The following is a 22,500-nucleotide window of genomic DNA, read 5'->3' on the forward strand; positions in this document are numbered from 1 at the left end:
CATGTGAAGCATTGGTGGTTCAGTGGTAGAATTCTCGCCTGCCACGCGGGAGGCCCGGGTTCGATTCCCGGCCAATGCAAGGCTGTGTTCTTTTGACTTTGCTTTCTAAATCAAATATGGGAACTCAGTGGGGCATAAAATGGGAAACAGTGACCCCGACGTGATTTGAACACGCAACCTTCTGATCTGGAGTCAGACGCGCTACCGTTGCGCCACGAGGTCCTTGCTTTTGGAGTCACATCAGCAAATGTTGTGAGCCTTTTCATTTTTGCCCACCTCCTTATATGCCTAGGGTTGTATTACAAGGTTTGGCTTTTTGTTTTCCATCCTATTGATGAAATTGAGTGCAGGTGCAGAGAGAACGCAGAGGATTGAAATGTTCAGGGAAAGGGTCTCACGCAGGAGCTCTAGACCAAAGGCACATTACTATGATTTATTAAAGTGCTTCATGCATGCAAAAGGAAACGTCCCTGGGTGGGCTTGAACCACCAACCTTTCGGTTAACAGCCAAACGTGCTAACCGATTGCGCCACAGAGACTAGTGACAAAAGCACATCTCCTGAGACCCAACATATATCTTTATGTGTGCGCGCCTGCCTTGAGCTTGTGTTATATAAGGCGTCTTTATCCTACGCAGCATTTGCCATTTGCTTAGTGTCTTGTCACTGTTGGGTGTTATGATGCGCAGACTACTATCTAATGGTGTTAGGGCCAGTATTACAACCAGTCCCAGTGTATGAGATACATGTATGACTTTTCTGTGGCCTTCTTAGCGTAGCTATCTGCTCCTCTGGTGGTGTTCTACCAGCCTGTCAGGCGTGTGTCTTGCCCATCCAATCTTCACTGTGGCATGTTAGACTTGTCTTCTCTGTGAGCGGAGTCTCCTTCCCAGAGCAGGTGCTTTCTCTGAACTCTTGCTTTGTAAGACTGCTGGGCAAGACCCTCCCTAGCCCCTCACTCAGATAGATACATTTACCTGCAGAGCTCAGCTTTGGAGAAAGAGAGGGGGCAGAGAGCGCAAAGGGGAAGGCCCAAGGTGCACACCTTATTTTACATAAAAGCTCGGGCTCTTGGGAGGACAGGGACATGAGGGTTCTCAGGGAAAGCCATCACATTAGTATTGATGGCTGGGCCTTGAAACACAACAATCCCGGAATGGCCAGGCACAAAATGCCTGTGCAATAGGCCTGACCATAGGCTTCTGGAGGTCTTGCTCTCCAGAGGCCCCAGTGGTCTAAGCCCGACCAGGGCTGTGCCCGACTAGGGCTGTAGGCCGCGTTGGGAGCGCGTTAGGGACGCATAAAGGGACGCAGGGCGCAGAACTCTGCCCGTTTCACCCCAGCATTTCGGGGAGGACAGGGAATTTGGCAAAGACAGTGGGAAGGATTTTTAAGGAGGAGAGTTCAGTGACATGATCTGAAACACAATAGTGCTGGTGATCTGGAGGCTGCCTTCTATGAGCCACTTCTGTCGGGAGCAGCCTGCCATCATGCCCTGATAACCACAACACTAGTCCCAAGCCAGTGACCTCAGCAAATGCAAAAACATTCATACTTATAGTCTCCTGCATCTGATTCTTGCCATCATGTGAAACGTTGGCATTCCAATGTCTGTTGCACACACTTTGTTCATAGGTGTGCAATTTGAGTGCGTGCGCCTCATCACTGTCTTGGACAGAGCTCTGTCTCTAAACTACACATGTGAAGCATTGGTGGTTCAGTGGTAGAATTCTCGCCTGCCACGCGGGAGGCCTGGGTTCGATTCCCGGCCAATGCAAGGCTGTGTTCTTTTGACTTTGCTTTCTAAATCAAATATGGGAACTCAGTGGGGCATAAAATGGGAAACAGTGACCCCGATGTGATTTGAACACGCAACCTTCTGATCTGGAGTCAGACGCGCTACCGTTGCGCCACGAGGTCCTTGCATTTGGAGTCACATCAGCAAATGTTGTGAGCCTTTTCATTTTTGCCCACCTCCTTATATGCCTAGGGTTGTATTACAAGGTTTGGCTTTTTGTTTTCCATCCTATTGATGAAATTGAGTGCAGGTGCAGAGAGAACGCAGAGGATTGAAATGTTCAGGGAAAGGGTCTCACGCAGGAGCTCTAGACCAAAGGCTCATTACTATGATTTATTAAAGTGCTTCATGCATGCAAAAGGAAACGTCCCTGGGTGGGCTTGAACCACCAACCTTTCGGTTAACAGCCGAACGCGCTAACCGATTGCGCCAAAGAGACTAGAGACAAAAGCACATCTCCTGAGACTCAACATATATCTTTATGTGTGCGCGCCTGCCTTGAGCTTGTGTTATATAAGGCATCTTTATCCTACGCAGCATTTGCCATTTGCTTAGTGTCTTGTCACTGTTGAGTGTTATGATGCGCAGACTACTGTCTAATGGTGTTAGGGCCAGTATTACAACCAGTCCCAGTGTATGAGATACATGTATGACTTTTCTGTGGCCTTCTTAGCGTAGCTATCTGCTCCTCTGGTGGTGTTCTACCAGCCTGTCAGGCGTGTGTCTTGCCCATCCAATCTTCACTGTGGCATGTTAGACTTGTCTTCTCTGTGAGCGGAGTCTCCTTCCCAGAGCAGGTGCTTTCTCTGAACTCTTGCTTTGTAAGACTGCTGGGCAAGGCCCTCCCTAGCCCCTCACTCAGATAGATACATTTACCTGCAGAGCTCAGCTTTGGAGAAAGAGAGGAGGCAGAGAGCGCAAAGGGGAAGGCCCAAGGTGCACACCTTATTTTACATAAAAGCTCGGGCTCTTGGGAGGACAGGGACATGAGGGTTCTCAGGGAAAGCCATCACATTAGTATTGATGGCTGGGCCTTGAAACACAACAATCCCGGAATGGCCAGGCACAAAATGCCTGTGCAATAGGCCTGACCATAGGCTTCTGGAGGTCTTGCTCTCCAGAGGCCCCAGTGGTCTAAGCCCGACCAGGGCTGTGCCCGACCAGGGCTGTAGGCCGCGTTGGGAGCGCGTTGGGAGCGCGTTAGGGACGCATAAAGGGACGCAGGGCGCAGAACTCTGCCCGTTTCACCCCAGCATTTCGGGGAGGACAGGGAATTTGGCAAAGACAGTGGGAAGGATTTTTAAGGAGGAGAGTTCAGTGACATGATCTGAAACACAATAGTGCTGGTGATCTGGAGGCTGCCTTCTATGAGCCACTTCTGTCGGGAGCAGCCTGCCATCATGCCCTGATAAGCACAACACTAGTCCCAAGCCAGTGACCTCAGCAAATGCAAAAACATTCATACTTATAGTCTCCTGCATCTGATTCTTGCCATCATGTGAAACGTTGGCATTCCAATGTCTGTTGCACACACTTTGTTCATAGGTGTGCAATTTGAGTGCGTGCGCCTCATCACTGTCTTGGACAGAGCTCTGTCTCTAATCTACACATGTGAAGCATTGGTGGTTCAGTGGTAGAATTCTTGCCTGCCACGCGGGAGGCCCGGGTTCGATTCCCGGCCAATGCAAGGCTGTGTTCTTTTGACTTTGCTTTCTAAATCAAATATGGGAACTCAGTGGGGCATAAAATGGGAAACAGTGACCCCGACGTGATTTGAACACGCAACCTTCTGATCTGGAGTCAGACGCGCTACCGTTGCGCCACGAGGTCCTTGCTTTTGGAGTCACATCAGCAAATGTTGTGAGCCTTTTCATTTTTGCCCACCTCCTTATATGCCTAGGGTTGTATTACAAGGTTTGGCTTTTTGTTTTCCATCCTATTGATGAAATTGAGTGCAGGTGCAGAGAGAACGCAGAGGATTGAAATGTTCAGGGAAAGGGTCTCACGCAGGAGCTCTAGACCAAAGGCACATTACTATGATCTATTAAAGTGCTTCATGCATGCAAAAGGAAACGTCCCTGGGTGGGCTTGAACCACCAACCTTTCGGTTAACAGCCGAACACGCTAACCTATTGCGCCACAGAGACTAGTGACAAAAGCACATCTCCTGAGACTCAACATATATCTTTATGTGTGCGCGCCTGCCTTGAGCTTGTGTTATATAAGGCGTCTTTATCCTACGCAGCATTTGCCATTTGCTTAGTGTCTTGTCACTGTTGGGTGTTATGATGCGCAGACTACTATCTAATGGTGTTAGGGCCAGTATTACAACCAGTCCCAGTGTATGAGATACATGTATGACTTTTCTGTGGCCTTCTTAGCCTAGCTATCTGCTCCTCTGGTGGTGTTCTACCAGCCTGTCAGGCGTGTGTCTTGCCCATCCAATCTTCACTGTGGCATGTTAGACTTGTCTTCTCTGTGAGCGGAGTCTCCTTCCCAGAGCAGGTGCTTTCTCTGAACTCTTGCTTTGTAAGACTGCTGGGCAAGGCCCTCCCTAGCCCCTCACTCAGATAGATACATTTACCTGCAGAGCTCAGCTTTGGAGAAAGAGAGGGGGCAGAGAGCGCAAAGGGGAAGGCCCAAGGTGCACACCTTATTTTACATAAAAGCTCGGGCTCTTGGGAGGACAGGGACATGAGGGTTCTCAGGGAAAGCCATCACATTAGTATTGATGGCTGGGCCTTGAAACACAACAATCCCGGAATGGCCAGGCACAAAATGCCTGTGCAATAGGCCTGACCATAGGCTTCTGGAGGTCTTGCTCTCCAGAGGCCCCAGTGGTCTAAGCCCGACCAGGGCTGTGCCCGACCAGGGCTGTAGGCCGCGTTGGGAGCGCGTTAGGGACGCAGGGCGCAGAACTCTGCCCGTTTCACCCCAGCATTTCGGGGAGAACAGGGAATTTGGCAAAGACAGTGGGAAGGATTTTTAAGGAGGAGAGTTCAGTGACATGATCTGAAACACAATAGTGCTGGTGATCTGGAGGCTGCCTTCTATGAGCCCCTTCTGTCGGGAGCAGCCTGCCATCATGCCCTGATAACCACAACACTAGTCCCAAGCCAGTGACCTCAGCAAATGCAAAAACATTCATACTTATAGTCTCCTGCATCTGATTCTTGCCATCATGTGAAACGTTGGCATTCCAATGTCTGTTGCACACACTTTGTTCATAGGTGTGCAATTTGAGTGCGTGCGCCTCATCACTGTCTTGGACAGAGCTCTGTCTCTAAGCTACACATGTGAAGCATTGGTGGTTCAGTGGTAGAATTCTCGCCTGCCGCTCGGGAGGCCTGGGTTCGATTCCCGGCCAATGCAAGGCTGTGTTCTTTTGACTTTGCTTTCTAAATCAAATATGGGAACTCAGTGGGGCATAAAATGGGAAACAGTGACCCCGATGTGATTTGAACACGCAACCTTCTGATCTGGAGTCAGACGCGCTACCGTTGCGCCACGAGGTCCTTGCATTTGGAGTCACATCAGCAAATGTTGTGAGCCTTTTCATTTTTGCCCACCTCCTTATATGCCTAGGGTTGTATTACAAGGTTTGGCTTTTTGTTTTCCATCCTATTGATGAAATTGAGTGCAGGTGCAGAGAGAACGCAGAGGATTGAAATGTTCAGGGAAAGGGTCTCACGCAGGAGCTCTAGACCAAAGGCACATTACTATGATTTATTAAAGTGCTTCATGCATGCAAAAGGAAACGTCCCTGGGTGGGCTTGAACCACCAACCTTTCGGTTAACAGCCGAACGCGCTAACCGATTGCGCCAAAGAGACTAGAGACAAAAGCACATCTCCTGAGACTCAACATATATCTTTATGTGTGCGCGCCTGCCTTGAGCTTGTGTTATATAAGGCATCTTTATCCTACGCAGCATTTGCCATTTGCTTAGTGTCTTGTCACTGTTGGGTGTTATGATGCGCAGACTACTGTCTAATGGTGTTAGGGCCAGTATTACAACCAGTCCCAGTGTATGAGATACATGTATGACTTTTCTGTGGCCTTCTTAGCGTAGCTATCTGCTCCTCTGGTGGTGTTCTACCAGCCTGTCAGGCGTGTGTCTTGCCCATCCAATCTTCACTGTGGCATGTTAGACTTGTCTTCTCTGTGAGCGGAGTCTCCTTCCCAGAGCAGGTGCTTTCTCTGAACTCTTGCTTTGTAAGACTGCTGGGCAAGGCCCTCCCTAGCCCCTCACTCAGATAGATACATTTACCTGCAGAGCTCAGCTTTGGAGAAAGAGAGGAGGCAGAGAGCGCAAAGGGGAAGGCCCAAGGTGCACACCTTATTTTACATAAAAGCTCGGGCTCTTGGGAGGACAGGGACATGAGGGTTCTCAGGGAAAGCCATCACATTAGTATTGATGGCTGGGCCTTGAAACACAACAATCCCGGAATGGCCAGGCACAAAATGCCTGTGCAATAGGCCTGACCATAGGCTTCTGGAGGTCTTGCTCTCCAGAGGCCCCAGTGGTCTAAGCCCGACCAGGGCTGTGCCCGACCAGGGCTGTAGGCCGCGTTGGGAGCGCGTTGGGAGCGCGTTAGGGACGCATAAAGGGACGCAGGGCGCAGAACTCTGCCCGTTTCACCCCAGCATTTCGGGGAGGACAGGGAATTTGGCAAAGACAGTGGGAAGGATTTTTAAGGAGGAGAGTTCAGTGACATGATCTGAAACACAATAGTGCTGGTGATCTGGAGGCTGCCTTCTATGAGCCACTTCTGTCGGGAGCAGCCTGCCATCATGCCCTGATAAGCACAACACTAGTCCCAAGCCAGTGACCTCAGCAAATGCAAAAACATTCATACTTATAGTCTCCTGCATCTGATTCTTGCCATCATGTGAAACGTTGGCATTCCAATGTCTGTTGCACACACTTTGTTCATAGGTGTGCAATTTGAGTGCGTGCGCCTCATCACTGTCTTGGACAGAGCTCTGTCTCTAAGCTACACATGTGAAGCATTGGTGGTTCAGTGGTAGAATTCTCGCCTGCCACGCGGGAGGCCTGGGTTCGATTCCTGGCCAATGCAAGGCTGTGTTCTTTTGACTTTGCTTTCTAAATCAAATATGGGAACTCAGTGGGGCATAAAATGGGAAACAGTGACCCCGACGTGATTTGAACACGCAACCTTCTGATCTGGAGTCAGACGCGCTACCGTTGCGCCACGAGGTCCTTGCTTTTGGAGTCACATCAGCAAATGTTGTGAGCCTTTTCATTTTTGCCCACCTCCTTATCTGCCTAGGGTTGTATTACAAGGTTTGGCTTTTTGTTTTCCATCCTATTGATGAAATTGAGTGCAGGTGCAGAGAGAACGCAGAGGATTGAAATGTTCAGGGAAAGGGTCTCACGCAGGAGCTCTAGACCAAAGGCACATTACTATGATTTATTAAAGTGCTTCATGCATGCAAAAGGAAACGTCCCTGGGTGTGCTTGAACCACCAACCTTTCGGTTAACAGTCGAACGCGCTAACCGATTGCGCCACAAAGACTAGTGACAAAAGCACATCTCCTGAGACTCAACATATATCTTTATGTGTGCGCGCCTGCCTTGAGCTTGTGTTATATAAGGCGTCTTTATCCTACGCAGCATTTGCCATTTGCTTAGTGTCTTGTCACTGTTGGGTGTTATGATGCGCAGACTACTATCTAATGGTGTTAGGGCCAGTATTACAACCAGTCCCAGTGTATGAGATACATGTATGACTTTTCTGTGGCCTTCTTAGCGTAGCTATCTGCTCCTCTGGTGGTGTTCTACCAGCCTGTCAGGCGTGTGTCTTGCCCATCCAATCTTCACTGTGGCATGTTAGACTTGTCTTCTCTGTGAGCGGAGTCTCCTTCCCAGAGCAGGTGCTTTCTCTGAACTCTTGCTTTGTAAGACTGCTGGGCAAGGCCCTCCCTAGCCCCTCACTCAGATAGATACATTTACCTGCAGAGCTCAGCTTTGGAGAAAGAGAGGGGGCAGAGAGCGCAAAGGGGAAGGCCCAAGGTGCACACCTTATTTTACATAAAAGTTCGGGCTCTTGGGAGGACAGGGACATGAGGGTTCTCAGGGAAAGCCATCACATTAGTATTGATGGCTGGGCCTTGAAACACAACAATCCCGGAATGGCCAGGCACAAAATGCCTGTGCAATAGGCCTGACCATAGGCTTCTGGAGGTCTTGCTCTCCAGAGGCCCCAGTGGTCTAAGCCCGACCAGGGCTGTGCCCGACCAGGGCTGTAGGCCGCGTTGGGAGCGCGTTGGGAGCGCGTTAGGGACGCATAAAGGGACGCAGGGCGCAGAACTCTGCCCGTTTCACCCCAGCATTTCGGGGAGGACAGGGAATTTGGCAAAGACAGTGGGAAGGATTTTTAAGGAGGAGAGTTCAGTGACATGATCTGAAACACAATAGTGCTGGTGATCTGGAGGCTGCCTTCTATGAGCCACTTCTGTCGGGAGCAGCCTGCCATCATGCCCTGATAACCACAACACTAGTCCCAAGCCAGTGACCTCAGCAAATGCAAAAACATTCATACTTATAGTCTCCTGCATCTGATTCTTGCCATCATGTGAAACGTTGGCATTCCAATGTCTGTTGCACACACTTTGTTCATAGGTGTGCAATTTGAGTGCGTGCGCCTCATCACTGTCTTGGACAGAGCTCTGTCTCTAAGCTACACATGTGAAGCATTGGTGGTTCAGTGGTAGAATTCTCGCCTGCCACGCGGGAGGCCCGGGTTCGATTCCCGGCCAATGCAAAGCTGTTTTCTTTTGACTTTGCTTTCTAAATCAAATATGGGAACTCAGTGGGGCATAAAATGGGAAACAGTGACCCCGACGTGATTTGAACACGCAACCTTCTGATCTGGAGTCAGACGCGCTACCGTTGCGCCACGAGGTCCTTGCTTTTGGAGTCACATCAGCAAATGTTGTGAGCCTTTTCATTTTTGCCCACCTCCTTATCTGCCTAGGGTTGTATTACAAGGTTTGGCTTTTTGTTTTCCATCCTATTGATGAAATTGAGTGCAGGTGCAGAGAGAACGCAGAGGATTGAAATGTTCAGGGAAAGGGTCTCACGCAGGAGCTCTAGACCAAAGGCACATTACTATGATTTATTAAAGTGCTTCATGCATGCAAAAGGAAACGTCCCTGGGTGTGCTTGAACCACCAACCTTTCGGTTAACAGTCGAACGCGCTAACCGATTGCGCCACAAAGACTAGTGACAAAAGCACATCTCCTGAGACTCAACATATATCTTTATGTGTGCGCGCCTGCCTTGAGCTTGTGTTATATAAGGCGTCTTTATCCTACGCAGCATTTGCCATTTGCTTAGTGTCTTGTCACTGTTGGGTGTTATGATGCGCAGACTACTATCTAATGGTGTTAGGGCCAGTATTACAACCAGTCCCAGTGTATGAGATACATGTATGACTTTTCTGTGGCCTTCTTAGCGTAGCTATCTGCTCCTCTGGTGGTGTTCTACCAGCCTGTCAGGCGTGTGTCTTGCCCATCCAATCTTCACTGTGGCATGTTAGACTTGTCTTCTCTGTGAGCGGAGTCTCCTTCCCAGAGCAGGTGCTTTCTCTGAACTCTTGCTTTGTAAGACTGCTGGGCAAGGCCCTCCCTAGCCCCTCACTCAGATAGATACATTTACCTGCAGAGCTCAGCTTTGGAGAAAGAGAGGGGGCAGAGAGCGCAAAGGGGAAGGCCCAAGGTGCACACCTTATTTTACATAAAAGCTCGGGCTCTTGGGAGGACAGGGACATGAGGGTTCTCAGGGAAAGCCATCACATTAGTATTGATGGCTGGGCCTTGAAACACAACAATCCCGGAATGGCCAGGCACAAAATGCCTGTGCAATAGGCCTGACCATAGGCTTCTGGAGGTCTTGCTCTCCAGAGGCCCCAGTGGTCTAAGCCCGACCAGGGCTGTGCCCGACCAGGGCTGTAGGCCGCGTTGGGAGCGCGTTAGGGACGCAGGGCGCAGAACTCTGCCCGTTTCACCCCAGCATTTCGGGGAGGACAGGGAATTTGGCAAAGACAGTGGGAAGGATTTTTAAGGAGGAGAGTTCAGTGACATGATCTGAAACACAATAGTGCTGGTGATCTGGAGGCTGCCTTCTATGAGCCACTTCTGTCGGGAGCAGCCTGCCATCATGCCCTGATAACCACAACACTAGTCCCAAGCCAGTGACCTCAGCAAATGCAAAAACATTCATACTTATAGTCTCCTGCATCTGATTCTTGCCATCATGTGAAACGTTGGCATTCCAATGTCTGTTGCACACACTTTGTTCATAGGTGTGCAATTTGAGTGTGTGCGCCTCATCACTGTCTTGGACAGAGCTCTGTCTCTAAGCTACACATGTGAAGCATTGGTGGTTCAGTGGTAGAATTCTCGCCTGCCACGCGGGAGGCCCGGGTTCGATTCCCGGCCAATGCAAGGCTGTGTTCTTTTGACTTTGCTTTCTAAATCAAATATGGGAACTCAGTGGGGCATAAAATGGGAAACAGTGACCCCGACGTGATTTGAACACGCAACCTTCTGATCTGGAGTCAGACGCGCTACCGTTGCGCCACGAGGTCCTTGCTTTTGGAGTCACATCAGCAAATGTTGTGAGCCTTTTCATTTTTGCCCACCTCCTTATATGCCTAGGGTTGTATTACAAGGTTTGGCTTTTTGTTTTCCATCCTATTGATGAAATTGAGTGCAGGTGCAGAGAGAACGCAGAGGATTGAAATGTTCAGGGAAAGGGTCTCACGCAGGAGCTCTAGACCAAAGGCACATTACTATGATTTATTAAAGTGCTTCATGCATGCAAAAGGAAACGTCCCTGGGTGTGCTTGAACCACCAACCTTTCGGTTAACAGTCGAACGCGCTAACCGATTGCGCCACAAAGACTAGTGACAAAAGCACATCTCCTGAGACTCAACATATATCTTTATGTGTGCGCGCCTGCCTTGAGCTTGTGTTATATAAGGCGTCTTTATCCTACGCAGCATTTGCCATTTGCTTAGTGTCTTGTCACTGTTGGGTGTTATGATGCGCAGACTACTATCTAATGGTGTTAGGGCCAGTATTACAACCAGTCCCAGTGTATGAGATACATGTATGACTTTTCTGTGGCCTTCTTAGCGTAGCTATCTGCTCCTCTGGTGGTGTTCTACCAGCCTGTCAGGCGTGTGTCTTGCCCATCCAATCTTCACTGTGGCATGTTAGACTTGTCTTCTCTGTGAGCGGAGTCTCCTTCCCAGAGCAGGTGCTTTCTCTGAACTCTTGCTTTGTAAGACTGCTGGGCAAGGCCCTCCCTAGCCCCTCACTCAGATAGATACATTTACCTGCAGAGCTCAGCTTTGGAGAAAGAGAGGGGGCAGAGAGCGCAAAGGGGAAGGCCCAAGGTGCACACCTTATTTTACATAAAAGCTCGGGCTCTTGGGAGGACAGGGACATGAGGGTTCTCAGGGAAAGCCATCACATTAGTATTGATGGCTGGGCCTTGAAACACAACAATCCCGGAATGGCCAGGCACAAAATGCCTGTGCAATAGGCCTGACCATAGGCTTCTGGAGGTCTTGCTCTCCAGAGGCCCCAGTGGTCTAAGCCCGACCAGGGCTGTGCCCGACCAGGGCTGTAGGCCGCGTTGGGAGCGCGTTAGGGACGCAGGGCGCAGAACTCTGCCCGTTTCACCCCAGCATTTCGGGGAGGACAGGGAATTTGGCAAAGACAGTGGGAAGGATTTTTAAGGAGGAGAGTTCAGTGACATGATCTGAAACACAATAGTGCTGGTGATCTGGAGGCTGCCTTCTATGAGCCACTTCTGTCGGGAGCAGCCTGCCATCATGCCCTGATAACCACAACACTAGTCCCAAGCCAGTGACCTCAGCAAATGCAAAAACATTCATACTTATAGTCTCCTGCATCTGATTCTTGCCATCATGTGAAACGTTGGCATTCCAATGTCTGTTGCACACACTTTGTTCATAGGTGTGCAATTTGAGTGCGTGCGCCTCATCACTGTCTTGGACAGAGCTCTGTCTCTAAGCTACACATGTGAAGCATTGGTGGTTCAGTGGTAGAATTCTCGCCTGCCACGCGGGAGGCCTGGGTTCGATTCCCGGCCAATGCAAGGCTGTGTTCTTTTGACTTTGCTTTCTAAATCAAATATGGGAACTCAGTGGGGCATAAAATGGGAAACAGTGACCCCGACGTGATTTGAACACGCAACCTTCTGATCTGGAGTCAGACGCGCTACCGTTGCGCCACGAGGTCCTTGCTTTTGGAGTCACATCAGCAAATGTTGTGAGCCTTTTCATTTTTGCCCACCTCCTTATATGCCTAGGGTTGTATTACAAGGTTTGGCTTTTTGTTTTCCATCCTATTGATGAAATTGAGTGCAGGTGCAGAGAGAACGCAGAGGATTGAAATGTTCAGGGAAAGGGTCTCACGCAGGAGCTCTAGACCAAAGGCACATTACTATGATTTATTAAAGTGCTTCATGCATGCAAAAGGAAACGTCCCTGGGTGGGCTTGAACCACCAACCTTTCGGTTAACAGCCGAACACGCTAACCGATTGCGCCACAGAGACTAGTGACAAAAGCACATCTCCTGAGACTCAACATATATCTTTATGTGTGCGCGCCTGCCTTGAGCTTGTGTTATATAAGGCGTCTTTATCCTACGCAGCATTTGCCATTTGCTTAGTGTCTTGTCACTGTTGGGTGTTATGATGCGCAGACTACTATCTAATGGTGTTAGGGCCAGTATTACAACCAGTCCCAGTGTATGAGATACATGTATGACTTTTCTGTGGCCTTCTTAGCGTAGCTATCTGCTCCTCTGGTGGTGTTCTACCAGCCTGTCAGGCGTGTGTCTTGCCCATCCAATCTTCACTGTGGCATGTTAGACTTGTCTTCTCTGTGAGCGGAGTCTCCTTCCCAGAGCAGGTGCTTTCTCTGAACTCTTGCTTTGTAAGACTGCTGGGCAAGGCCCTCCCTAGCCCCTCACTCAGATAGATACATTTACCTGCAGAGCTCAGCTTTGGAGAAAGAGAGGGGGCAGAGAGCGCAAAGGGGAAGGCCCAAGGTGCACACCTTATTTTACATAAAAGCTCGGGCTCTTGGGAGGACAGGGACATGAGGGTTCTCAGGGAAAGCCATCACATTAGTATTGATGGCTGGGCCTTGAAACACAACAATCCCGGAATGGCCAGGCACAAAATGCCTGTGCAATAGGCCTGACCATAGGCTTCTGGAGGTCTTGCTCTCCAGAGGCCCCAGTGGTCTAAGCCCGACCAGGGCTGTGCCCGACCAGGGCTGTAGGCCGCGTTGGGAGCGCGTTAGGGACGCAGGGCGCAGAACTCTGCCCGTTTCACCCCAGCATTTCGGGGAGAACAGGGAATTTGGCAAAGACAGTGGGAAGGATTTTTAAGGAGGAGAGTTCAGTGACATGATCTGAAACACAATAGTGCTGGTGATCTGGAGGCTGCCTTCTATGAGCCCCTTCTGTCGGGAGCAGCCTGCCATCATGCCCTGATAACCACAACACTAGTCCCAAGCCAGTGACCTCAGCAAATGCAAAAACATTCATACTTATAGTCTCCTGCATCTGATTCTTGCCATCATGTGAAACGTTGGCATTCCAATGTCTGTTGCACACACTTTGTTCATAGGTGTGCAATTTGAGTGCGTGCGCCTCATCACTGTCTTGGACAGAGCTCTGTCTCTAAGCTACACATGTGAAGCATTGGTGGTTCAGTGGTAGAATTCTCGCCTGCCGCGCGGGAGGCCCGGGTTCGATTCCCGGCCAATGCAAGGCTGTGTTCTTTTGACTTTGCTTTCTAAATCAAATATGGGAACTCAGTGGGGCATAAAATGGGAAACAGTGACCCCGATGTGATTTGAACACGCAACCTTCTGATCTGGAGTCAGACGCGCTACCGTTGCGCCACGAGGTCCTTGCATTTGGAGTCACATCAGCAAATGTTGTGAGCCTTTTCATTTTTGCCCACCTCCTTATATGCCTAGGGTTGTATTACAAGGTTTGGCTTTTTGTTTTCCATCCTATTGATGAAATTGAGTGCAGGTGCAGAGAGAACGCAGAGGATTGAAATGTTCAGGGAAAGGGTCTCACGCAGGAGCTCTAGACCAAAGGCACATTACTATGATTTATTAAAGTGCTTCATGCATGCAAAAGGAAACGTCCCTGGGTGGGCTTGAACCACCAACCTTTCGGTTAACAGCCGAACGCGCTAACCGATTGCGCCAAAGAGACTAGAGACAAAAGCACATCTCCTGAGACTCAACATATATCTTTATGTGTGCGCGCCTGCCTTGAGCTTGTGTTATATAAGGCATCTTTATCCTACGCAGCATTTGCCATTTGCTTAGTGTCTTGTCACTGTTGGGTGTTATGATGCGCAGACTACTGTCTAATGGTGTTAGGGCCAGTATTACAACCAGTCCCAGTGTATGAGATACATGTATGACTTTTCTGTGGCCTTCTTAGCGTAGCTATCTGCTCCTCTGGTGGTGTTCTACCAGCCTGTCAGGCGTGTGTCTTGCCCATCCAATCTTCACTGTGGCATGTTAGACTTGTCTTCTCTGTGAGCGGAGTCTCCTTCCCAGAGCAGGTGCTTTCTCTGAACTCTTGCTTTGTAAGACTGCTGGGCAAGGCCCTCCCTAGCCCCTCACTCAGATAGATACATTTACCTGCAGAGCTCAGCTTTGGAGAAAGAGAGGAGGCAGAGAGCGCAAAGGGGAAGGCCCAAGGTGCACACCTTATTTTACATAAAAGCTCGGGCTCTTGGGAGGACAGGGACATGAGGGTTCTCAGGGAAAGCCATCACATTAGTATTGATGGCTGGGCCTTGAAACACAACAATCCCGGAATGGCCAGGCACAAAATGCCTGTGCAATAGGCCTGACCATAGGCTTCTGGAGGTCTTGCTCTCCAGAGGCCCCAGTGGTCTAAGCCCGACCAGGGCTGTAGGCCGCGTTGGGAGCGCGTTGGGAGCGCGTTAGGGACGCATAAAGGGACGCAGGGCGCAGAACTCTGCCCATTTCACCCCAGCATTTCGGGGAGGACAGGGAATTTGGCAAAGACAGTGGGAAGGATTTTTAAGGAGGAGAGTTCAGTGACATGATCTGAAACACAATAGTGCTGGTGATCTGGAGGCTGCCTTCTATGAGCCACTTCTGTCGGGAGCAGCCTGCCATCATGCCCTGATAAGCACAACACTAGTCCCAAGCCAGTGACCTCAGCAAATGCAAAAACATTCATACTTATAGTCTCCTGCATCTGATTCTTGCCATCATGTGAAACGTTGGCATTCCAATGTCTGTTGCACACACTTTGTTCATAGGTGTGCAATTTGAGTGCGTGCGCCTCATCACTGTCTTGGACAGAGCTCTGTCTCTAAGCTACACATGTGAAGCATTGGTGGTTCAGTGGTAGAATTCTCGCCTGCCACGCGGGAGGCCCGGGTTCGATTCCTGGCCAATGCAAGGCTGTGTTCTTTTGACTTTGCTTTCTAAATCAAATATGGGAACTCAGTGGGGCATAAAATGGGAAACAGTGACCCCGACGTGATTTGAACACGCAACCTTCTGATCTGGAGTCAGACGCGCTACCGTTGCGCCACGAGGTCCTTGCTTTTGGAGTCACATCAGCAAATGTTGTGAGCCTTTTCATTTTTGCCCACCTCCTTATCTGCCTAGGGTTGTATTACAAGGTTTGGCTTTTTGTTTTCCATCCTATTGATGAAATTGAGTGCAGGTGCAGAGAGAACGCAGAGGATTGAAATGTTCAGGGAAAGGGTCTCACGCAGGAGCTCTAGACCAAAGGCACATTACTATGATTTATTAAAGTGCTTCATGCATGCAAAAGGAAACGTCCCTGGGTGTGCTTGAACCACCAACCTTTCGGTTAACAGTCGAACGCGCTAACCGATTGCGCCACAAAGACTAGCGACAAAAACACATCTCCTGAGACTCAACATATATCTTTATGTGTGCGCGCCTGCCTTGAGCTTGTGTTATATAAGGCGTCTTTATCCTACGCAGCATTTGCCATTTGCTTAGTGTCTTGTCACTGTTGGGTGTTATGATGCGCAGACTACTATCTAATGGTGTTAGGGCCAGTATTACAACCAGTCCCAGTGTATGAGATACATGTATGACTTTTCTGTGGCCTTCTTAGCGTAGCTATCTGCTCCTCTGGTGGTGTTCTACCAGCCTGTCAGGCGTGTGTCTTGCCCATCCAATCTTCACTGTGGCATGTTAGACTTGTCTTCTCTGTGAGCGGAGTCTCCTTCCCAGAGCAGGTGCTTTCTCTGAACTCTTGCTTTGTAAGACTGCTGGGCAAGGCCCTCCCTAGCCCCTCACTCAGATAGATACATTTACCTGCAGAGCTCAGCTTTGGAGAAAGAGAGGGGGCAGAGAGCGCAAAGGGGAAGGCCCAAGGTGCACACCTTATTTTACATAAAAGCTCGGGCTCTTGGGAGGACAGGGACATGAGGGTTCTCAGGGAAAGCCATCACATTAGTATTGATGGCTGGGCCTTGAAACACAACAATCCCGGAATGGCCAGGCACAAAATGCCTGTGCAATAGGCCTGACCATAGGCTTCTGGAGGTCTTGCTCTCCAGAGGCCCCAGTGGTCTAAGCCCGACCAGGGCTGTGCCCGACCAGGGCTGTAGGCCGCGTTGGGAGCGAGTTAGGGACGCATAAAGGGACGCAGGGCGCAGAACTCTGCCCGTTTCACCCCAGCATTTCGGGGAGGACAGGGAATTTGGCAAAGACAGTGGGAAAGGATTTTTAAGGAGGAGAGTTCAGTGACATGATCTGAAACACAATAGTGCTGGTGATCTGGAGGCTGCCTTCTATGAGCCACTTCTGTCGGGAGCAGCCTGCCATCATGCCCTGATAACCACAACACTAGTCCCAAGCCAGTGACCTCAGCAAATGCAAAAACATTCATACTTATAGTCTCCTGCATCTGATTCTTGCCATCATGTGAAACGTTGGCATTCCAATGTCTGTTGCACACACTTTGTTCATAGGTGTGCAATTTGAGTGCGTGCGCCTCATCATTGTCTTGGACAGAGCTCTGTCTCTAAGCTACACATGTGAAGCATTGGTGGTTCAGTGGTAGAATTCTCGCCTGCCACGCGGGAGGCCCGGGTTCGATTTCCGGCCAATGCAAGGCTGTGTTCTTTTGACTTTGCTTTCTAAATCAAATATGGGAACTCAGTGGGGCATAAAATGGGAAACAGTGACCCCGACGTGATTTGAACACGCAACCTTCTGATCTGGAGTCAGACGCGCTACCGTTGTGCCACGAGGTCCTTGCTTTTGGAGTCACATCAGCAAATGTTGTGAGCCTTTTCATTTTTGCCCACCTCCTTATGTGCCTAGGGTTGTATTACAAGGTTTGGCTTTTTGTTTTCCATCCTATTGATGAAATTGAGTGCAGGTGCAGAGAGAACGCAGAGGATTGAAATGTTCAGGGAAAGGGTCTCACGCAGGAGCTCTAGACCAAAGGCACATTACTATGATTTATTAAAGTGCTTCATGCATGCAAAAGGAAACGTCCCTGGGTGTGCTTGAACCACCAACCTTTCGGTTAACAGTCGAACGCGCTAACCGATTGCGCCACAAAGACTAGTGACAAAAGCACATCTCCTGAGACTCAACATATATCTTTATGTGTGCGCGCCTGCCTTGAGCTTGTGTTATATAAGGCGTCTTTATCCTACGCAGCATTCGCCATTTGCTTAGTGTCTTGTCACTGTTGGGTGTTATGATGCGCAGACTACTATCTAATGGTGTTAGGGCCAGTATTACAACCAGTCCCAGTGTATGAGATACATGTATGACTTTTCTGTGGCCTTCTTAGCGTAGCTATCTGCTCCTCTGGTGGTGTTCTACCAGCCTGTCAGGCGTGTGTCTTGCCCATCCAATCTTCACTGTGGCATGTTAGACTTGTCTTCTCTGTGAGCGGAGTCTCCTTCCCAGAGCAGGTGCTTTCTCTGAACTCTTGCTTTGTAAGACTGCTGGGCAAGGCCCTCCCTAGCCCCTCACTCAGATAGATACATTTACCTGCAGAGCTCAGCTTTGGAGAAAGAGAGGGGGCAGAGAGCGCAAAGGGGAAGGCCCAAGGTGCACACCTTATTTTACATAAAAGCTCGGGCTCTTGGGAGGACAGGGACATGAGGGTTCTCAGGGAAAGCCATCACATTAGTATTGATGGCTGGGCCTTGAAACACAACAATCCCGGAATGGCCAGGCACAAAATGCCTGTGCAATAGGCCTGACCATAGGCTTCTGGAGGTCTTGCTCTCCAGAGGCCCCAGTGGTCTAAGCCCGACCAGGGCTGTGCCCGACCAGGGCTGTAGGCCGCGTTGGGAGCGCGTTAGGGACGCAGGGCGCAGAACTCTGCCCGTTTCACCCCAGCATTTCGGGGAGGACAGGGAATTTGGCAAAGACAGTGGGAAGGATTTTTAAGGAGGAGAGTTCAGTGACATGATCTGAAACACAATAGTGCTGGTGATCTGGAGGCTGCCTTCTATGAGCCACTTCTGTCGGGAGCAGCCTGCCATCATGCCCTGATAAGCACAACACTAGTCCCAAGCCAGTGACCTCAGCAAATGCAAAAACATTCATACTTATAGTCTCCTGCATCTGATTCTTGCCATCATGTGAAACGTTGGCATTCCAATGTCTGTTGCACACACTTTGTTCATAGGTGTGCAATTTGAGTGCGTGCGCCTCATCACTGTCTTGGACAGAGCTCTGTCTCTAAGCTACACATGTGAAGCATTGGTGGTTCAGTGGTAGAATTCTCGCCTGCCACGCGGGAGGCCCGGGTTCGATTCCCGGCCAATGCAAGGCTGTGTTCTTTTGACTTTGCTTTCTAAATCAAATATGGGAACTCAGTGGGGCATAAAATGGGAAACAGTGACCCCGACGTGATTTGAACACGCAACCTTCTGATCTGGAGTCAGACGCGCTACCGTTGCGCCACGAGGTCCTTGCTTTTGGAGTCACATCAGCAAATGTTGTGAGCCTTTTCATTTTTGCCCACCTCCTTATCTGCCTAGGGTTGTATTACAAGGTTTGGCTTTTTGTTTTCCATCCTATTGATGAAATTGAGTGCAGGTGCAGAGAGAACGCAAAGGATTGAAATGTTCAGGGAAAGGGTCTCACGCAGGAGCTCTAGACCAAAGGCACATTACTATGATTTATTAAAGTGCTTCATGCATGCAAAAGGAAACGTCCCTGGGTGTGCTTGAACCACCAACCTTTCGGTTAACAGTCGAACGCGCTAACCGATTGCGCCACAAAGACTAGTGACAAAAGCACATCTCCTGAGACTCAACATATATCTTTATGTGTGCGCGCCTGCCTTGAGCTTGTGTTATATAAGGCGTCTTTATCCTACGCAGCATTTGCCATTTGATTAGTGTCTTGTCACTGTTGGGTGTTATGATGCGCAGACTACTATCTAATGGTGTTAGGGCCAGTATTACAACCAGTCCCAGTGTATGAGATACATGTATGACTTTTCTGTGGCCTTCTTAGCGTAGCTATCTGCTCCTCTGGTGGTGTTCTACCAGCCTGTCAGGCGTGTGTCTTGCCCATCCAATCTTCACTGTGGCATGTTAGACTTGTCTTCTCTGTGAGCGGAGTCTCCTTCCCAGAGCAGGTGCTTTCTCTGAACTCTTGCTTTGTAAGACTGCTGGGCAAGGCCCTCCCTAGCCCCTCACTCAGATAGATACATTTACCTGCAGAGCTCAGCTTTGGAGAAAGAGAGGGGGCAGAGAGCGCAAAGGGGAAGGCCCAAGGTGCACACCTTATTTTACATAAAAGCTCGGGCTCTTGGGAGGACAGGGACATGAGGGTTCTCAGGGAAAGCCATCACATTAGTATTGATGGCTGGGCCTTGAAACACAACAATCCCGGAATGGCCAGGCACAAAATGCCTGTGCAATAGGCCTGACCATAGGCTTCTGGAGGTCTTGCTCTCCAGAGGCCCCAGTGGTCTAAGCCCGACCAGGGCTGTAGGCCGCGTTGGGAGCGCGTTAGGGACGCCGGGCGCAGAACTCTGCCCGTTTCACCCCAGCATTTCGGGGAGGACAGGGAATTTGGCAAAGACAGTGGGAAGGATTTTTAAGGAGGAGAGTTCAGTGACATGATCTGAAACACAATAGTGCTGGTGATCTGGAGGCTGCCTTCTATGAGCCACTTCTGTCGGGAGCAGCCTGCCATCATGCCCTGATAACCACAACACTAGTCCCAAGCCAGTGACCTCAGCAAATGCAAAAACATTCATACTTATAGTCTCCTGCATCTGATTCTTGCCATCATGTGAAACGTTGGCATTCCAATGTCTGTTGCACACACTTTGTTCATAGGTGTGCAATTTGAGTGCGTGCGCCTCATCACTGTCTTGGACAGAGCTCTGTCTCTAAGCTACACATGTGAAGCATTGGTGGTTCAGTGGTAGAATTCTCGCCTGCCACGCGGGAGGCCCGGGTTTGATTTCCGGCCAATGCAAGGCTGTGTTCTTTTGACTTTGCTTTCTAAATCAAATATGGGAACTCAGTGGGGCATAAAATGGTAAACAGTGACCCCGACGTGATTTGAACACGCAACCTTCTGATCTGGAGTCAGACGCGCTACCGTTGCGCCACGAGGTCCTTGCTTTTGGAGTCACATCAGCAAATGTTGTGAGCCTTTTCATTTTTGCCCACCTCCTTATGTGCCTAGGGTTGTATTACAAGGTTTGGCTTTTTGTTTTCCATCCTATTGATGAAATTGAGTGCAGGTGCAGAGAGAACGCAGAGGATTGAAATGTTCAGGGAAAGGGTCTCACGCAGGAGCTCTAGACCAAAGGCACATTACTATGATTTATTAAAGTGCTTCATGCATGCAAAAGGAAACGTCCCTGGGTGGGCTTGAACCACCAACCTTTCGGTTAACAGCCGAACGCGCTAACCGATTGCGCCACAGAGACTAGTGACAAAAGCACCTCTCCTGAGACTCAACATATATCTTTATGTGTGCGCGCCTGCCTTGAGCTTGTGTTATATAAGGCGTCTTTATCCTATGCAGCATTTGTCATTTGCTTAGTGTCTTGTCACTGTTGGGTGTTATGATGCGCAGACTACTGTCTAATGGTGTTAGGGCCAGTATTACAACCAGTCCCAGTGTATGAGATACATGTATGACTTTTCTGTGGCCTTCTTAGCGTAGCTATCTGCTCCTCTGGTGGTGTTCTACCAGCCTGTCAGGCGTGTGTCTTGCCCATCCAATCTTCACTGTGGCATGTTAGACTTGTCTTCTCTGTGAGCGGAGTCTCCTTCCCAGAGCAGGTGCTTTCTCTGAACTCTTGCTTTGTAAGACTGCTGGGCAAGTTCCTCCCTAGCCCCTCACTCAGATAGATACATTTACCTGCAGAGCTCAGCTTTGGAGAAAGAGAGGGGGCAGAGAGCGCAAAGGGGAAGGCCCAAGGTGCACACCTTATTTTACATAAAAGCTCGGGCTCTTGGGAGGACAGGGACATGAGGGTTCTCAGGGAAAGCCATCACATTAGTATTGATGGCTGGGCCTTGAAACACAACAATCCCGGAATGGCCAGGCACAAAATGCCTGTGCAATAGGCCTGACCATAGGCTTCTGGAGGTCTTGCTCTCCAGAGGCCCCAGTGGTCTAAGCCCGACCAGGGCTGTGCCCGAGTTGGGAGCGAGTTAGGGACGCATAAAGGGACGCAGGGCGCAGAACTCTGCCCGTTTCACCCCAGAATTTCGGGGAGGACAGGGAATTTGGCAAAGACAGTGGGAAGGATTTTTAAGGAGGAGAGTTCAGTGACATGATCTGAAACACAATAGTGCTGGTGATCTGGAGGCTGCCTTCTATGAGCCACTTCTGTCGGGAGCAGCCTGCCATCATGCCCTGATAACCACAACACTAGTCCCAAGCCAGTGACCTCAGCAAATGCAAAAACATTCATACTTATAGTCTCCTGCATCTGATTCTTGCCATCATGTGAAACGTTGGCATTCCAATGTCTGTTGCACACACTTTGTTCATAGGTGTGCAATTTGAGTGCGTGCGCCTCATCACTGTCTTGGACAGAGCTCTGTCTCTAAGCTACACATGTGAAGCATTGGTGGTTCAGTGGTAGAATTCTTGCCTGCCACGCGGGAGGCCCGGGTTCGATTCCCGGCCAATGCAAGGCTGTGTTCTTTTGACTTTGCTTTCTAAATCAAATATGGGAACTCAGTGGGGCATAAAATGGGAAACAGTGACCCCCGACGTGATTTGAACACGCGACCTTCTGATCTGGAGTCAGACGCGCTACCGTTGCGCCACAAGGTCCTTGCTTTTGGAGTCACATCAGCAAATGTTGTGAGCCTTTTCATTTTTGCCCACCTCCTTATATGCCTAGGGTTGTATTACAAGGTTTGGCTTTTTGTTTTCCATCCTATTGATGAAATTGAGTGCAGGTGCAGAGAGAACGCAGAGGATTGAAATGTTCAGGGAAAGGGTCTCACGCAGGAGCTCTAGACCAAAGGCACATTACTATGATTTATTAAAGTGCTTCATGCATGCAAAAGGAAACGTCCCTGGGTGGGCTTGAACCACCAACCTTTTGGTTAACAGCCGAACG

General features: G+C 49.7%; 36 non-coding genes across 36 annotated transcripts in view; 14 read left to right on the forward strand and 22 right to left on the reverse strand.

The window, feature by feature from the left end:
* The first annotated feature begins 8 nt into the window (after positions 1–8).
* On the forward strand, positions 9–79 carry TRNAG-GCC (transfer RNA glycine (anticodon GCC)). The gene has a single exon. It is a non-coding gene; the product is annotated as a tRNA-Gly (tRNA).
* Positions 80–150: 71 nt separating this feature from the next.
* TRNAW-CCA (transfer RNA tryptophan (anticodon CCA)) lies at positions 151–222 on the reverse strand. Its single transcript has one exon. It is a non-coding gene; the product is annotated as a tRNA-Trp (tRNA).
* Positions 223–465: 243 nt separating this feature from the next.
* On the reverse strand, positions 466–539 carry TRNAN-GUU (transfer RNA asparagine (anticodon GUU)). Its single transcript has one exon. It is a non-coding gene; the product is annotated as a tRNA-Asn (tRNA).
* Positions 540–1,705: 1,166 nt separating this feature from the next.
* TRNAG-GCC (transfer RNA glycine (anticodon GCC)) lies at positions 1,706–1,776 on the forward strand. Its single transcript has one exon. It is a non-coding gene; the product is annotated as a tRNA-Gly (tRNA).
* Positions 1,777–1,847: 71 nt separating this feature from the next.
* TRNAW-CCA (transfer RNA tryptophan (anticodon CCA)) lies at positions 1,848–1,919 on the reverse strand. Its single transcript has one exon. It is a non-coding gene; the product is annotated as a tRNA-Trp (tRNA).
* A 243-nt stretch (positions 1,920–2,162) lies between these two features.
* On the reverse strand, positions 2,163–2,236 carry TRNAN-GUU (transfer RNA asparagine (anticodon GUU)). Its single transcript has one exon. It is a non-coding gene; the product is annotated as a tRNA-Asn (tRNA).
* Positions 2,237–3,413: 1,177 nt separating this feature from the next.
* Positions 3,414–3,484, forward strand: TRNAG-GCC (transfer RNA glycine (anticodon GCC)). Its single transcript has one exon. It is a non-coding gene; the product is annotated as a tRNA-Gly (tRNA).
* A 71-nt stretch (positions 3,485–3,555) lies between these two features.
* TRNAW-CCA (transfer RNA tryptophan (anticodon CCA)) lies at positions 3,556–3,627 on the reverse strand. The gene has a single exon. It is a non-coding gene; the product is annotated as a tRNA-Trp (tRNA).
* A 243-nt stretch (positions 3,628–3,870) lies between these two features.
* TRNAN-GUU (transfer RNA asparagine (anticodon GUU)) lies at positions 3,871–3,944 on the reverse strand. The gene has a single exon. It is a non-coding gene; the product is annotated as a tRNA-Asn (tRNA).
* Positions 3,945–5,098: 1,154 nt separating this feature from the next.
* On the forward strand, positions 5,099–5,169 carry TRNAG-GCC (transfer RNA glycine (anticodon GCC)). Its single transcript has one exon. It is a non-coding gene; the product is annotated as a tRNA-Gly (tRNA).
* Positions 5,170–5,240: 71 nt separating this feature from the next.
* Positions 5,241–5,312, reverse strand: TRNAW-CCA (transfer RNA tryptophan (anticodon CCA)). Its single transcript has one exon. It is a non-coding gene; the product is annotated as a tRNA-Trp (tRNA).
* A 243-nt stretch (positions 5,313–5,555) lies between these two features.
* On the reverse strand, positions 5,556–5,629 carry TRNAN-GUU (transfer RNA asparagine (anticodon GUU)). Its single transcript has one exon. It is a non-coding gene; the product is annotated as a tRNA-Asn (tRNA).
* Positions 5,630–6,806: 1,177 nt separating this feature from the next.
* TRNAG-GCC (transfer RNA glycine (anticodon GCC)) lies at positions 6,807–6,877 on the forward strand. Its single transcript has one exon. It is a non-coding gene; the product is annotated as a tRNA-Gly (tRNA).
* A 71-nt stretch (positions 6,878–6,948) lies between these two features.
* TRNAW-CCA (transfer RNA tryptophan (anticodon CCA)) lies at positions 6,949–7,020 on the reverse strand. The gene has a single exon. It is a non-coding gene; the product is annotated as a tRNA-Trp (tRNA).
* A 1,494-nt stretch (positions 7,021–8,514) lies between these two features.
* On the forward strand, positions 8,515–8,585 carry TRNAG-GCC (transfer RNA glycine (anticodon GCC)). The gene has a single exon. It is a non-coding gene; the product is annotated as a tRNA-Gly (tRNA).
* A 71-nt stretch (positions 8,586–8,656) lies between these two features.
* Positions 8,657–8,728, reverse strand: TRNAW-CCA (transfer RNA tryptophan (anticodon CCA)). Its single transcript has one exon. It is a non-coding gene; the product is annotated as a tRNA-Trp (tRNA).
* A 1,471-nt stretch (positions 8,729–10,199) lies between these two features.
* TRNAG-GCC (transfer RNA glycine (anticodon GCC)) lies at positions 10,200–10,270 on the forward strand. Its single transcript has one exon. It is a non-coding gene; the product is annotated as a tRNA-Gly (tRNA).
* Positions 10,271–10,341: 71 nt separating this feature from the next.
* On the reverse strand, positions 10,342–10,413 carry TRNAW-CCA (transfer RNA tryptophan (anticodon CCA)). The gene has a single exon. It is a non-coding gene; the product is annotated as a tRNA-Trp (tRNA).
* Positions 10,414–11,884: 1,471 nt separating this feature from the next.
* On the forward strand, positions 11,885–11,955 carry TRNAG-GCC (transfer RNA glycine (anticodon GCC)). Its single transcript has one exon. It is a non-coding gene; the product is annotated as a tRNA-Gly (tRNA).
* Positions 11,956–12,026: 71 nt separating this feature from the next.
* TRNAW-CCA (transfer RNA tryptophan (anticodon CCA)) lies at positions 12,027–12,098 on the reverse strand. The gene has a single exon. It is a non-coding gene; the product is annotated as a tRNA-Trp (tRNA).
* A 243-nt stretch (positions 12,099–12,341) lies between these two features.
* On the reverse strand, positions 12,342–12,415 carry TRNAN-GUU (transfer RNA asparagine (anticodon GUU)). Its single transcript has one exon. It is a non-coding gene; the product is annotated as a tRNA-Asn (tRNA).
* A 1,154-nt stretch (positions 12,416–13,569) lies between these two features.
* TRNAG-GCC (transfer RNA glycine (anticodon GCC)) lies at positions 13,570–13,640 on the forward strand. The gene has a single exon. It is a non-coding gene; the product is annotated as a tRNA-Gly (tRNA).
* A 71-nt stretch (positions 13,641–13,711) lies between these two features.
* On the reverse strand, positions 13,712–13,783 carry TRNAW-CCA (transfer RNA tryptophan (anticodon CCA)). Its single transcript has one exon. It is a non-coding gene; the product is annotated as a tRNA-Trp (tRNA).
* Positions 13,784–14,026: 243 nt separating this feature from the next.
* Positions 14,027–14,100, reverse strand: TRNAN-GUU (transfer RNA asparagine (anticodon GUU)). Its single transcript has one exon. It is a non-coding gene; the product is annotated as a tRNA-Asn (tRNA).
* A 1,161-nt stretch (positions 14,101–15,261) lies between these two features.
* Positions 15,262–15,332, forward strand: TRNAG-GCC (transfer RNA glycine (anticodon GCC)). Its single transcript has one exon. It is a non-coding gene; the product is annotated as a tRNA-Gly (tRNA).
* A 71-nt stretch (positions 15,333–15,403) lies between these two features.
* Positions 15,404–15,475, reverse strand: TRNAW-CCA (transfer RNA tryptophan (anticodon CCA)). Its single transcript has one exon. It is a non-coding gene; the product is annotated as a tRNA-Trp (tRNA).
* A 1,484-nt stretch (positions 15,476–16,959) lies between these two features.
* Positions 16,960–17,030, forward strand: TRNAG-GCC (transfer RNA glycine (anticodon GCC)). Its single transcript has one exon. It is a non-coding gene; the product is annotated as a tRNA-Gly (tRNA).
* A 71-nt stretch (positions 17,031–17,101) lies between these two features.
* TRNAW-CCA (transfer RNA tryptophan (anticodon CCA)) lies at positions 17,102–17,173 on the reverse strand. Its single transcript has one exon. It is a non-coding gene; the product is annotated as a tRNA-Trp (tRNA).
* Positions 17,174–18,644: 1,471 nt separating this feature from the next.
* Positions 18,645–18,715, forward strand: TRNAG-GCC (transfer RNA glycine (anticodon GCC)). Its single transcript has one exon. It is a non-coding gene; the product is annotated as a tRNA-Gly (tRNA).
* A 71-nt stretch (positions 18,716–18,786) lies between these two features.
* TRNAW-CCA (transfer RNA tryptophan (anticodon CCA)) lies at positions 18,787–18,858 on the reverse strand. The gene has a single exon. It is a non-coding gene; the product is annotated as a tRNA-Trp (tRNA).
* Positions 18,859–20,313: 1,455 nt separating this feature from the next.
* Positions 20,314–20,384, forward strand: TRNAG-GCC (transfer RNA glycine (anticodon GCC)). Its single transcript has one exon. It is a non-coding gene; the product is annotated as a tRNA-Gly (tRNA).
* Positions 20,385–20,455: 71 nt separating this feature from the next.
* On the reverse strand, positions 20,456–20,527 carry TRNAW-CCA (transfer RNA tryptophan (anticodon CCA)). The gene has a single exon. It is a non-coding gene; the product is annotated as a tRNA-Trp (tRNA).
* Positions 20,528–20,770: 243 nt separating this feature from the next.
* Positions 20,771–20,844, reverse strand: TRNAN-GUU (transfer RNA asparagine (anticodon GUU)). Its single transcript has one exon. It is a non-coding gene; the product is annotated as a tRNA-Asn (tRNA).
* A 1,149-nt stretch (positions 20,845–21,993) lies between these two features.
* TRNAG-GCC (transfer RNA glycine (anticodon GCC)) lies at positions 21,994–22,064 on the forward strand. Its single transcript has one exon. It is a non-coding gene; the product is annotated as a tRNA-Gly (tRNA).
* A 71-nt stretch (positions 22,065–22,135) lies between these two features.
* On the reverse strand, positions 22,136–22,208 carry TRNAW-CCA (transfer RNA tryptophan (anticodon CCA)). Its single transcript has one exon. It is a non-coding gene; the product is annotated as a tRNA-Trp (tRNA).
* Positions 22,209–22,451: 243 nt separating this feature from the next.
* TRNAN-GUU (transfer RNA asparagine (anticodon GUU)) overlaps positions 22,452–22,500 on the reverse strand; it is a 74-nt gene continuing 25 nt past the window's right edge. The window contains exon 1 of the tRNA in view: positions 22,452–22,500. This exon is cut by the window's right edge and continues 25 nt beyond it. This is a non-coding gene — a tRNA (tRNA-Asn).

The sequence above is a fragment of the Triturus cristatus genome, chromosome 4_2, assembly GCF_964204655.1.
Source record: "Triturus cristatus chromosome 4_2, aTriCri1.1, whole genome shotgun sequence".
Classification (NCBI taxonomy): domain Eukaryota; kingdom Metazoa; phylum Chordata; class Amphibia; order Caudata; family Salamandridae; genus Triturus; species Triturus cristatus.